Below are 13,122 nucleotides of genomic sequence, written 5' to 3' on the forward strand. Positions count from 1 at the left end.
TTTTTACTCGCTTTCTGCACTCCTTGGTTGCCTGTAGTTCACTGTGTAGGTCATTATATAAATATTTAAAGGCTGTGTGTGGACTATTGTGTCTTTGGGGTAGGTGGAAGGCTCAGTTAAGGATGTGCCTCTCAGAACTGAAGGCCCATCATACCTGGGAAAAGCAGGGCAGAGCACCTGCCAACCCTAGTAAGGGTTCAGGCACACAGGAGGTAACTGGGGACAGATCCAAACCCTACCTACTCGCTGTGGGGAAAAGCTGCACACACCATTTTTTCACCCTTCCTACATCTGACAAAACTCCCCCCTCCCCACCCAGGCAGAGGACCGGCAAAGAATGATTGCTATCAAAGGAAGAAAAGCCAGACTGAGATGCAGTGTAACACTAGAGGACTGCTGCTCGGGGGCAGGGGGCTTGGGATTCTTACATGAGGTCATTGCTCTAAGGTAGAGTTTCCTAATTATTGCAGAATGAGGTGGGACTATTGAAAGCCACACCTGGAAAACCAGGTACAAAGTCTGCCTAAGACAGGCTAGCCAAGGTCAACAGAAAACTTTCCTGTCCCCACTGTGAGCCTAGTGGTCACTAGATAACAAGGAAACCAGTCTTGCTAAAGGATTAACAAGTGAGTGCAGCTCTCTGAAGTAGGCGGTTGGGGATCCCTTAGAGTTGAGGGTTATAAGTATTACTTTGCTGAAAACTGGCCTAAAATTCTAACAGACAGGAGGATCATTAGCTTATGGACCAATGTGGAATGCAGGGTTCGTCAAGGATAATTTGAGCAACATAGACCATTCTGAAGGACATCAAGAGCTGGGGTGCTGCTTGGTAGCCGAGTGTGAATATTCATTAGGACACAGGTTCAGTTCTTAGGACTGCAAAAACAAAAATGTGCTCTTAGCCGGGGCTTGTGGGAGCAGCCATGCCTTGGGAACACCTAGTAAACATTTTGGTGATTTGAGAAGGAGGCTATTCAATGCAGCAGTCACTTTTTTAAAATTGATTTTTATTGATCTCTGCATTTTTCTCTGCTCCTCTCCCTGCCTCTCCCCTCCCCTTCAACTCTCTCCCAAGGTCCCCAAGCTGCAATCACTGTTTTATAACAAGGCAAGTTGGAGCTTTCTGTTAGTCATGTCTCATAGTTGTAAAATGTATTATGAATAACAAACGTGTTCCTGATAATGCTTATTCTAGAAAATAGATATGCCGGTTTCTTTCTACTGAATCTTTTCCATCTGTTACTGGTTGAGAGTGACATATTCCCCACTTAATGTCCTCATGGGTTCACTCCACAATTTCATGTCTTTTTTTTTTTTTTAACCCACTTGGTTCAGTTAGTGTTGCCTATATCCCCATCAATGTGGGCGCATCTATTGGAGTGTGGTTGGGCTTCCTACCAGGGCCACACCCTTTAGCACCCATTGGCTGTCAACAGCTCCTCCGCGAGGGGTGGGAGCTTAGGAGTTTCCCACCTGCGTGCTGGAATGTAGCCTGGCTTGATCTTGTGCAGGCAGCGGCAGCTGCAGTGAGCTCGTGAGCCCATCATGGCCAGAAGACACTTTGACCCTTGTTAATTTCTTTTCTAACACGCCTACCGTAGTTTCCATCGGTGATTCATTCAACATCGAAATCGTTGCTAATCTTTCCTATGGGTGTGCCCATAAGCATGAGGCTGTGTTTGCCATATAACTTGGTAGGTCAGGTGGCACTTGTGGGAAATCAGCCTATCCTTGTACCTTCTTGAAGGAAAACTATTGGGGGCTTTGTTTCTGTCCATGTGAGTTTTAAGACTGGACTAGTGTTAACAGTGACAGGGCCCTGCGGGGATGGCATGGGCATTGAGTGTCCCAGACCAAATCCATGTCAGAAAATACTCTTGACTCAGGTCTCCAAAGTTAACTCAAAAGCATGGAGAGGCTGGTAATTTGAAAGGCGAAGGATGTTAGCAGAGAAGGGAGAAATAAGGGAGGAAAAACCAGTGTGTAATGAACAGGCCCCTGCAGTGGTCAGGTGGGGTTTAATCTTGCCAGGAGCCTTCTGAGATGCTGGAACGCACTCAGGTTGCTCCACCAAAGGGGGGAAGCTGGGCTATTTACATTCGTATCCCATAGCTGGGGTGAGAATCCAGAGTGAGGACTCTGCTTTTTGAAATGGCCATTACCTACCTACACAACACGTGCATGCTCGCACATGGGTGGAAGAGAGTAGCTGTCCCCATTCCAGGAATGTCCACTCCGTGCAGGAGGAGACAAGGCTAGATGGGGAAGATGAGATGGGCACTGGCAGCCCTTGCTTGTTACAATTGCAGTTTCCTTGCGATGCTAATAGAAAGAGTGTTCTTACACTTCCCAGGTCTGTGCCTTTCTGAGCTCGGCTGATTTTATCCCTGTCTATACAGCTGTCCCTTTTTGCCTTTAAAAGGCAATGCTGCCTTCTATTTAAAAGTGGCGAGAATGTCCAACAGTGACGATTATTTTTAGCTTCTTTTCCTATCTGACCGTGCCTCTCTGTTTAGGGAATTTGGGAAAATTGATTTCTACCACTAAGACCAATCCAAGGCTTTGGGAAACAGCCAGTGAATATCTGCAAATTTATTCTGGGCTTGATGCCTTCCACCAGGAGTGTATTGGTGGCTGATTGTGCATACCCCACCCCTGGAATTGGAGGCAGCTTACATATGGAAAGATACTAAAGGCAATGCTTTGACAGGGTCTGCGGCACCAAAATAGAATTGGTTCAGTCAAATGCCCATTTCTACTTACTCCACATGGCAGAATTAAGAAAAAGATATACTTACTGATACAGAGAGGAAGTGTGGGTGACCACACCAGGCTCCACAAGGGACACGATCCGAAGGGGTCTACAGTTTAGCCTCTTGCTTCACAGCTCCCATATCTGGCCTGGGACCCCTCAGAAGGCTGACATTTTATTGATAGTGGCAGGATGGATGTGGCTACTTAGGATGTACGATTCCTTATCAAGCTGTTCCTGTAAGCAGCCTGAACCTGTGAAGATGGTTCACTACTCTCTTGACCCAGAAAACCCTACAAAATCATGCAAATCAAGAGGATCAAACCTTCGGGTTCACTTTAAGAACACCCGTGGAACTGCCCAGGCCAAGGGTCTGCACATCTGAAAAGCCACCAAATATCTGAAAGATATCACTTTAAAGATGCAATGGGTCCCATTCCGATGGTACAGCGGTGGAACAGTGTGTCCCATTCCGATGGTACAGTGGTGGAACAGTGTGTCCCATTCCGATGGTACAGTAGTGGAACAGTGTGTCCCATTCCGATGGTACAGTAGTGGAACAGTGTGTCCCATTCCGATGGTACAGTGGTGGAACAGTGTGTCCCATTCCGATGGTACAGTAGTGGAACAGTGTGTCCCATTTCGATGGTACAGTGGTGGAACAGTGTGTCCCATTCCGATGGTACAGTGGTGGAACAGTGTGTCCCATTCTGATGGTACAGTGGTGGAACAGTGTGTCCCATTCCGATGGTACAGTGGTGGAACAGTGTGTCCCATTCCGATGGTACAGTGGTGGAACAGTGTGTCCCATTCCGATGGTACAGTGGTGGAACAGTGTGTCCCATTCCGATGGTACAGTGGTGGAACAGTGTGTCCCATTCTGATGGTACAGTGGTGGAACAGTGTGTCCCATTCTGATGGTACAGTGGTAGAGAGTCGGTAGGTGCGCCCAGGCCAAACAGTGGGGCTGGACACAGGGTCGGTGGCCAAAAAAGAGTGCTGAGTTTTTGCTGCACATGCTGAAAAATACAGAGAGTAACGCTGAACTGAAGGGTTTAGATAAGGTAACAAAAAACCTTAGACGCACCAACAAATTTTCAAAGCTCATGCCTGGATTAACCCGTACATGAGCTCCCCCTGCTACATCGAGATGATCCTCACTGAAAAGGAACAGATTGTTCCAAAGCCAGAAGAGGAGGTTGCACAAAAGAAAAAAGATATCCCAGAAGAAACTGAAGAAACAAAATCTTATGGCATGGAAATAAATTCACCATAAAATAAGTGCAGATAAAAAAAGCGTTCCTTGTCAAAACACAACTGGAATTGGGGGTTTGCATCGTGGCCCCAGGCTCTCATGGTTGGTTAGAGATGCCTGCTTCATGTGGTACCCACCCTGTATGAGGACTACTTCCCTGTGCCCAACCAACTTCAGCTAACCTTGACATCTCAGATCTCTTAGATCTTTTTTTTTTTTTTTAAATCACCAAGTAGCCGGGCGGTGGTGGTGCACGCCTTTAATCCCAGCACTTGGGAGGCAGAGGCAGGCGGATGTCTGTGAGTTCGAGACCAGCCTGGTCTACAAGAGCTAGTTCCAGGACAGGCTCCAAAGCCACAGAGAAACCCTGTCTCGAAAAAACCAAAAAAAATAAAATAAAATAAAATAAAAAAATAAAATAAATAAATAAATAAATAAATAAATCACCAAGTAAGAAACATCTCCATCCTGGCCATATCTCAATGCTGAGAGACCCACCTTGTTTTGACTGCTTCTCTACAGCGTCCTACACACAGACATCGACTACTACCACCACATACATAGTTTTGTTTGTTTGTTTTTTTGAGACAGGGTTTCTCTGTGTAGCGCCCCCCCCCCCCCACGCGCCCCACGCTGTCCTGGGACTTGCTTTGTAGACCAGACAGGCCTTGACCTCAGAGATCCCACCTTCCTGTCTCCTGAGTGCTGGGATAAAAGACGAGTGCCGCAATCTTAAGAGACCCTGTAAGCACTGTCTTGTTTAAGCTCTTATTGAAGGAAGAGTGAAATTTAACCAGGTACTTGCAGAATTTTCAGCTCAAGCTTCCTGGATGTCCAACCTGGCACCACAGAGCTGCAAAGAACACAGAACTCTCAGCCTGGATGCTGGTTTGCATCAGTGCTGTGTAACGTGGGGAGGAGAATGGTGGCAGGTCATCTGGGAGCTCCTGGCAGAGGCTGGGGTTCAACATCTGCTGTGTGTCCCTGTCACTGTGCTCGGTGCTGGGGATGCAGATAAAACCGAGGTCCCGAAAGGACCCTAACTCGAATGGGGAGACGGCATGTGAGCAGCAGAGCGTACCATGCCGAGTTTCGCAATGCAGTTAAGAATAAGGTGATGTCAGGAAACTTGCCGGAAGGGGAGCGACAAGGACAGCAAGGACAGGTGTTTTCTAGAAACACACAGTGAGGAACCCCGGGTTCAGCAGTCATTCGTATAGGACTCAGACTGCGTGAGAAAGAGAGGAGCACACAGGAAGGTCAAGGTAGTCGGGAAGTCAGCAGGGATTTATCTGCAGGGGAATTATATGCTAACAAATGATCATATGTGTAGTGGCTTATAATCACAGAAACTTCCTCTCTCCCTGTGCAGGGCCAGCATGTGGGACAAAATCGAGGTGCTTAGCAGGGCTGTGCTCCCTTCTTAGGGAGAGCCCTGGCCTTGCCTCTTCCAGCTTCTAGTGGGTGCTGGCCTTCCTGGCCTTGTGACTTCATCGTTCCAACCTCCATCTCTGTTGTCACCTTGCTGTGTCCTGTCTCCTCTGCTCTCTTATTGCCTTTGAGCACTGAGCCAAATATGAGACTCATTTGTAGTTCCGGTACATGTGACATAATCTCTTTTTAGCCATCTAAAGTAACGTTCACAGCTCTCAGGGGTTAGGGCATGGTCATCTTTGGGGGTCGTTTCTCAGTTTATCACACTACGAGAGGTTTTCTTTATCTAGTGTGCATGGTGTATGTGTGTGCATGGTGTATGTGTGTGCATGGTGTATGTGTGTACCTGGTGTATGTGTGTACGTGGTGTATGTGTGTGCGTGGTGTATGTGTGTGCGTGGTGTATGTGTGTGCGTGGTGTATGTGTGTGCGTGGTGTATGTGTGTGCGTGGTGTATGTGTGTGCGTGGTGTATGTGTGTGCGTGGTGTATGTGTGTGCGTGGTGTATGTGTGTGCGTGGTGTATGTGTGTGCGTGGTGTATGTGTGTGCATGGTATATGTGTGTGTGTGGTGCACTAGTGTACGTGCACATGTGTGCAGAGGCGAAAAGTTGACACTGGGTGTTTACTCCTCCTCGCCTTATTTTCTGAGGCAGGGTTTTTCACTGAGCCTGGAGCTCATTAGTTTGCTAGGTCCTCAGGCTTGTGTGGCCAGTACTTTAACAACTGAGTCGTTCATCTCCCCAGTTCCATTTTTGTTTGTTTGTTTTAGACAAGATCTCCCTGTCACAGAGACTGGTCAGGAACTTTCCTCAACGTTCTGCCTGCTCCATTGTCGGCATGCACCACCAGGTCCAGCTACAGTGAGGTCATAAGTATGATAACTCGGTCGGAGTTTCCAGACTCTTTCTGGACATGGTGTGGCACAGTGAGTAAGGACACCCCAAAGCCACTGTTCACCTAGTTTGAAATAGGGCAGAAAGAACAGTGGATCAGTGACGCTCCGTAGGTGGGCAGCTTGAAAGCTTGTTAGGACAGGGCTCCGGAGCCTCAGAAACCCAGGGGTAGGTATTTAACCTCCTTTCATGACCCTCTTAACTGCTGCTTTTTTTTTTTCTTTTGAGACAGCGTGTCTCTACGTGGTCCTGTCTGGAACTCTGAATGTAGATAGAGAGTTGGTCTCCATCTGCCTCTGCTTCCATACCTGGCTTCACTTCGGAGCATTTGAACTCCTTCCTGTACACAAACATAATATCTTTATTCTAGAGGCCATCACCCCATTTCCCTTTTCGCTGCCAAAACCACATGGCTGGGGTCAGAGGAGTGGGACCTGTGCCTCCCCTGTGTGTGCTTAGAAAGCATTAATTGGTTTGGGGACTTTTTTAATGGATAAAAACAATACCACCTGACAAAGCAGTGTTACAGAGTTTTTGTTTGTTTGATTTTAATCTGGGGAGGTGAGTAGGGACCCAGAGGAAAGTATTCCACCTACAGGCATGTCTGACCTCTTGACACTGAGATGGAACATTGTCAACTACAGAGTTCACACGCTAGAGCTGTGTCCAGTAACTCTAGATATTAGTGACTGCCAAACTGCAGTTCGATCAAATTCTTAGCTGTCCTTGGCTACATCCAGCCTGCTAGCTGTACGTGGGGTATTCTGAAATAATTGGTGTTAGGTATAAGATCATCTGTAGATGAATTGGGACCCTGGTGTCTTCCTTCTTTGATTTAAACATGGACACATTTAGGGAAATAAAATAGACCCTTGTCACATTATGCGATTATTCATGGTTTGGGGAAATGTGGTCACTATGCCAAACACTTAAAAAAAATGACATTATGGGCTGGAGAGCTAGAGAACTAGCTCACTTGGTGAAGTTCTGGCTACACAAGCATGAGGACTCAAATTCAATCCCCAGCAGTTACATAAAATTCCATGCACATCTGTAATCCCAGAGGTAGAGGCAGAGGGCGCTCTAGGGCTTTGGAGCTAGTCAGCTGAATCAGTGAGCTCCAGGTTCAGTGAGAGACCCTGTCTAAAAGAAAAGGTAGAGTTAGGTAAAAGTACCTAACTACAGCACACACACACAAACACAAACACATGCACACACGCATGTCCACGGACACACACTCCAAAACAAGAATGGCTCTCTCATAGTAGCAATGATCTTCCTTACAATAAGAGTCTACAATTTAGCGATTCTTAGTAGTTATGCAACAACGACTACCACCATTTAACATTTTAGTTTTCCCATTAGTCACTCATTACTACTCCCTCCATCCCAGCTCTGGCAGGCAGCCACGGATCCACTCTGATCATGGAGTTGCCTACTTTGGGCATTCACATAAATGGGCATAAACGTGATCTTTGGTTACAGCAGTGGCATCTAAAGCAAAAGAAGCTAGCTCCTGGTGTCATTTGCCCCATAGTGAGCCTGATGCATTTGTCCTGAAGAGTTCCGAAGAGGCCATCCTCTCTGTTTGCTGAACAGCGAATGTGGCCTGGACAACGAATGGGGAACTTGTAGCCATCTTTGACAGGGGTCTCACAATGGAAGAAATGGTTTTCCTGGACCCTTTGACTCAGAGCAGCACACAAACCCACACGCAGATGTGCTCAGCCCATGCTCACGTTTTCAACATTTTCAACATTTTCAAGGGGAGGAGGTGTTGATTTCAACTCTTTGCTGTCTAGTTACTACATCCTACCCATCCGTATACTGTTCTGAGTCAGGGGCTGTGAAGGGAAGAGAGGGAACATATCAAAACTGTGCTACCAGCAAAGCTTACAAGAGTTGATTACATTGGGTGTATAAACTGTGATAAGATTGACTTCATAGTTTTTTTTTTTTTTTTTTTTTTTTAAGGGCAGTTGGTTTTGATCAGGCTGAGCACACAGTGTATAAGCAAAATGAGTACATGGTTCTAAGTAACCTTGAAGCACATTGCTAACTTGGTCACAGGCTGGGCCAAAGTTTGGTTTATAAAATGCAAGCTGCAAGAGGCGTGTCTCGGAAAAATCACCCCCCATTTGCTTACTGGCTTCTTTCTCTTACTATGTTTTCAGGGTCCATCCATGTTGTACGGATGAGTATTTTCTTCCTATTGTGGAATAAGGCTCTATCACATGGGTTATTACCCCGTGTTTATCCATCACATACTGGCCACTATACGATCCAGACTTTTTGTCTGTTATTAATAAAACTTCTATGAACATTTGTGCGCTTTAAAAATGGATTTGTGAGTTTTGTTGTTCTTGGTAGAAACCTGAGAGTAGAATTGTGAGGTCATATTATTTTTATTTTGTAATTTTTGGGGAATAGCCATTTTGGTTTACCAAGTGGCTTTCCCATTTGATATTCTTACGAGCAGTGTGTGAGGGGCTCAGGTCTGCCCCACCTTCATCAGCACTCAGCCTGTCTCTCCCACAGCTAGTCTCAGGGCCAGGGAGCTCCCTCGCTGTGTTTTGGCTTACATTCCTGTAATGTAGTGGTGCTTTCACCTTTCCAGATGTTTAGTGGGCATTTGTGTATCCACGCAGAAAATGTGTCTCTTCAGAGTCTTTGACTATTTTAAAAATTGGTTGTCTTTTGTTACTGAAGTAGAAGAGTTCTTCCACATTCTAGACACAAGTCCTGTGAGTTGTTTTCACTTCCTTTTGGCCACACACAGAGGCTTTTAATTTTTATGAAGTTTGTTGTATTCTCTTGCAGAGATCCATCTGCCTTTGTCCCCTGAGTGCCGGGATTAAATTGCACTACCACCCCAGGCACATTGTATACACTCATTGCTTGGGCTTTAAGTATCTTATCTAGAACAATGTTGTTGCCCAAACCAAGGTCAAGATTTATCCTTGTACAAGCTCATAACTGCTTTATGATCATTAGCTCTTACATTAGGCCTGTGATCCATTTTGACTTAAGTTTTGCTTGTGGTATGAGGAAGGAGTCCAGCCGCATTCTTTTGCATATGGACCATTTATTGAAACAGTATGCCAAGGACTTGACACCGTCTACCTCCTTTTCACCTCATAAAACCCTATGGGTAGCCTGGCGGTGGTGGTTCACGCTTTTAACCCCAGCACTTGGGAAGTAGGGACAGGCAGATCTCTGAGTTCGAGAGCAGCCTGGTCTACAGAGTGAGTTCCAGGACAGATAGGGCTACACATAGAAACCCTGTCTCCAAAAACAAAAACAAGAACAAATAATACCATCCCCAACCAACCAAAAAACCCTATGGGTAGACATTATTGCCTTGTCACCAGTGAAGACACCGACTTTTAGAAAGATCAAGTAATCTGCCCGCAGTCACATGACTGATAGATGCAGGAATCTACTTTTGAACTCACACTCTTCTGACTCCAGCACTACTTTATGCTTCGAAGGCATTTTATAAACTAGAAAGCAACAGCATAGAGATGTTGAAACCCTGAAAAGAGTAGGCTTCCCAATTGGCAATGTCTAAAGAGAGAGAGCGTATTGACAGCCCAGTGCTGAGAAAAAGAAGACACGAAGGCACAGGACCGCTTCTGTCTGTTCATACGAACCATTACATGGTTTTCAACTAGGACAATGGATCTTGACTTTGCTGACTCTTGGATGTGTAATTTGCATAAAACTCCCCTGTAAGGCACCAAGGGCACGGAATTGAGGAGGAATACCAATATTTGGTGGTGGGATGTGCCCACTCTCCGTGGCATTGTGTTAGAAAAACATCAGTGACGGAAAGCACACCAGTACGTCCAGTTATACCGGTTGTTATTTGCTGCGCATAGATCCTGTCTAAGCGTCTACGATTTTCATCTTGATACTGTTTTGTTCTCTCCTCATTTCCCTGAAACGGTCAAAATCTCACCACAGACTGCCATTTGTAACTTTATCTACTTTGAGAGCGGGAACTGTGTATTCCCTTACCAGCGCATAGCGCTCGAGTGTGCTTCAAGTGAGTAACAGACTAATATAAAGCATGAACCAGCAATCCTGTGGACAGCAGGGTAGATTAGTTTTAAGACATTTATGTAGGATTCTCCTAGAATAGTAGGTGACTGTTTGAACAATGGCCCAGTGGTACAATGGGCTCTTGTGTGAATGCTGCCATTCAGCTCTGTCTGCTTTAAAGCAGGCTCTGCAATCAGCTCTAAATGCTTCTTCTTTGTGGCAGGGGCCAACTTGGTCTCAGAAATTTCACCCAAGGATCTATGTGCTTCATTCTACTTTTGTGCCAACCATGTAGTACATGGAGTATGGCAGTGCTTGGCTGTGTGAGGTTAGCCGGTTAGGGGACAGAGAGGCTGCCTGAGGGTGGAGGAGCCTTCCAGATGATTGCAGCTTGAAGGCTTTCCTGCAGTAAGAGCTGTGTGTGCAATCCTGTGGCTTGCGAGAGAGGCGCTTCTTCCTCCTGCTGCAGGCTGGAATTCTGCATTTAGAACCTTGTTAGGTGGCTGCCTGTGGCACGGGGTCGTCATCTGCTGCAGATCTTTCATCAGTGCCTAAACACAAAGACTGTGCACGCAGACATTGAGAGGAGGCTTGTTTTCTTCTTTTTAAAAATTTTTAACAGAAATTCTTCTTGTCTTTTTAATATCTTGAACAGATTTTTATTTCCTCTGAGATTACTTGGTGTCCTTTGCCTGGGTCACTTAGAATGAGTCATAGCTCTAAGATTTTCAGGGCCTGGAAGCCCTTATGTCATCTTGAAGCATTTAAAAATTAAAGAGGTAGCTAGCTATATAATCATTAAATCATGTTTCATCCTCCACCATCAACAAACATGCATAAAGTGATGGCTTTTATATTTTTGAAAATTGGCAAATTATCAGAGATGGCTGAATTTGATCAATATCAGTACAATTTTAGAGTATATCACTGTAGTGATGAATTCCGTTTCAAAATAATTTTTTATATTTTAAGAAATTTTCCTAGTATATTCCAAACTCTCTATTGAAGATAAAGGTAAGAAATATAGCATATTTAACACGTGCTCATTAAATTCACACAGAACTGAAAGTTTTTGTCTTTTTGAAACAGTAATTTTATTAGCTTTTTTTGTTTTGTTTTTTTTCTTTTCAAGTGAAAAGGGTCTCATTGCGATGGAGCCTGTCCTGGAACTCACTTTGTAGACTAGGCTGGCCTCAAACTCACAGAGATCTGCCTGCCTCCGCCTCTGCCTCCCGAGTGCTGGGATTAAAGGCGTGCATCACCACTGCCCAACTTTGTTAGCTCTTTAACACAGATGCTTTTTGTGATTCAGTCTAGTGTTCAGTGCTTTAGGATCAGTGTCATGAGTCTTGTGCGTTGTGTCTAAACCTACATGTGTCCACGGTTAAGAACAATGTCACAAAAATCAAATACCCCTTAACCTTGGTGTGAACTGTTGGGAACACTGCACTAACCCGAGTGCACTTCTGGAGCTGTAAATGTCGGTGTGGTGAGAAGACATGGGAACAGATAGGCTCAGCCCTGCTGGGAATTGCAGTACTGCTATGCAGGAATCCGTTGTCCTCAAGATAGCAGAGAAGAGGGAGCTGCCCAGGTAGCCTGAAGTCCCATGCACTAGGATGGAGTTGCCTTTTGTCTCAAAGATCTAAGACAGGAGGTGCAAAGAATCTCTTACTGGGGCCAGTTATTAATAGAAGGTTGTATAATGTAAGGTGCGTGAATGTGAGCTCTCGATAAGACGTATTCATGTGTCCATTAAAGTATCTGTGTGTATGTGTTTGTGATTTGCAAGTCTCCTAAAGCACTGCCCAAGAGCAGAGCCCTGCCCTGCCCTGCCCTGCCCTGCTCTCAGGGGCACTGTGATCCTAGGCGACGGAGGGAGATCAAAGAGATGGTTTTTCTAACCAAACTCTTATTCCAGGAAATAGAGGAGGGTGGTCCATGCTTTTCTCTCAGCTAACACAAACAAGCCTCGCCTGCTGGCTTGTCATGGTAATCTGAATTGCTGTTCTGCTGGCTGGCTGTTGATTTTTAGGGCTGCAGAAGGTAAAATGAGGTTTTTTTCATCCATTTAATCGGTCAATAAGTATTTGTCAAGCATCCAGGTGTTATTCGTGATCTCATGATGCAGAGGACACAGACTTGAACATGTATGATAACATTGTGATCCAGGTATGTAGGTTTGCTTAAAAGTGTCACTGGAGCACAGAGGAAAGAAGAGCGGCTCATGCCAGGGCTGGGCGGCTCAGAAAGGCTTCATAGGTGGTAGAATAAGGCCAGCTCCTATTAACTGCTAAGTGCCCCCTCCACAAGCTACTTGTTCAAGGCCACATAGGCGGCAAATGATAGATCAAAGTTGCAGTTCCCAGACGCTCCTGACTCCAGTGTAAGGACTTCACTGGAGAACATGGGAGGTAAGGAGCATCCGGGCAAAAGCAGCAGCAATGGATCTTAAAGGTTTTCCTTAGGTATTTACACAGTGAGACACATGCTGGGAAGCGTGCTCTCCAGGATGAGGTCCCAGAGGAGATGAAGCAAGAGCGCCCTGACTGGTGTGCACGGGGCTCTGTGAACGACTCTTGGCTGTTATCAGTCATTTCTAACAGGCCTAACTTCTTGGTCAGTATGTGGATTCTCCCCCGGTGTTGGAGGGAGTACGGAGGAGGTCTGAGTGATCTTTCAGTGGGTGCTTCTGAAGTTCCCTCTGTGGCCTCCTTTCTCTTTTTGGGAAGCAGGGACAGT

The sequence above is a fragment of the Microtus oregoni genome, unplaced genomic scaffold (genome assembly GCF_018167655.1).
Source record: "Microtus oregoni isolate MIOR12 unplaced genomic scaffold, Mior012 000013F_ref0000133, whole genome shotgun sequence".
Taxonomy (NCBI): Eukaryota; Metazoa; Chordata; class Mammalia; order Rodentia; family Cricetidae; genus Microtus; species Microtus oregoni.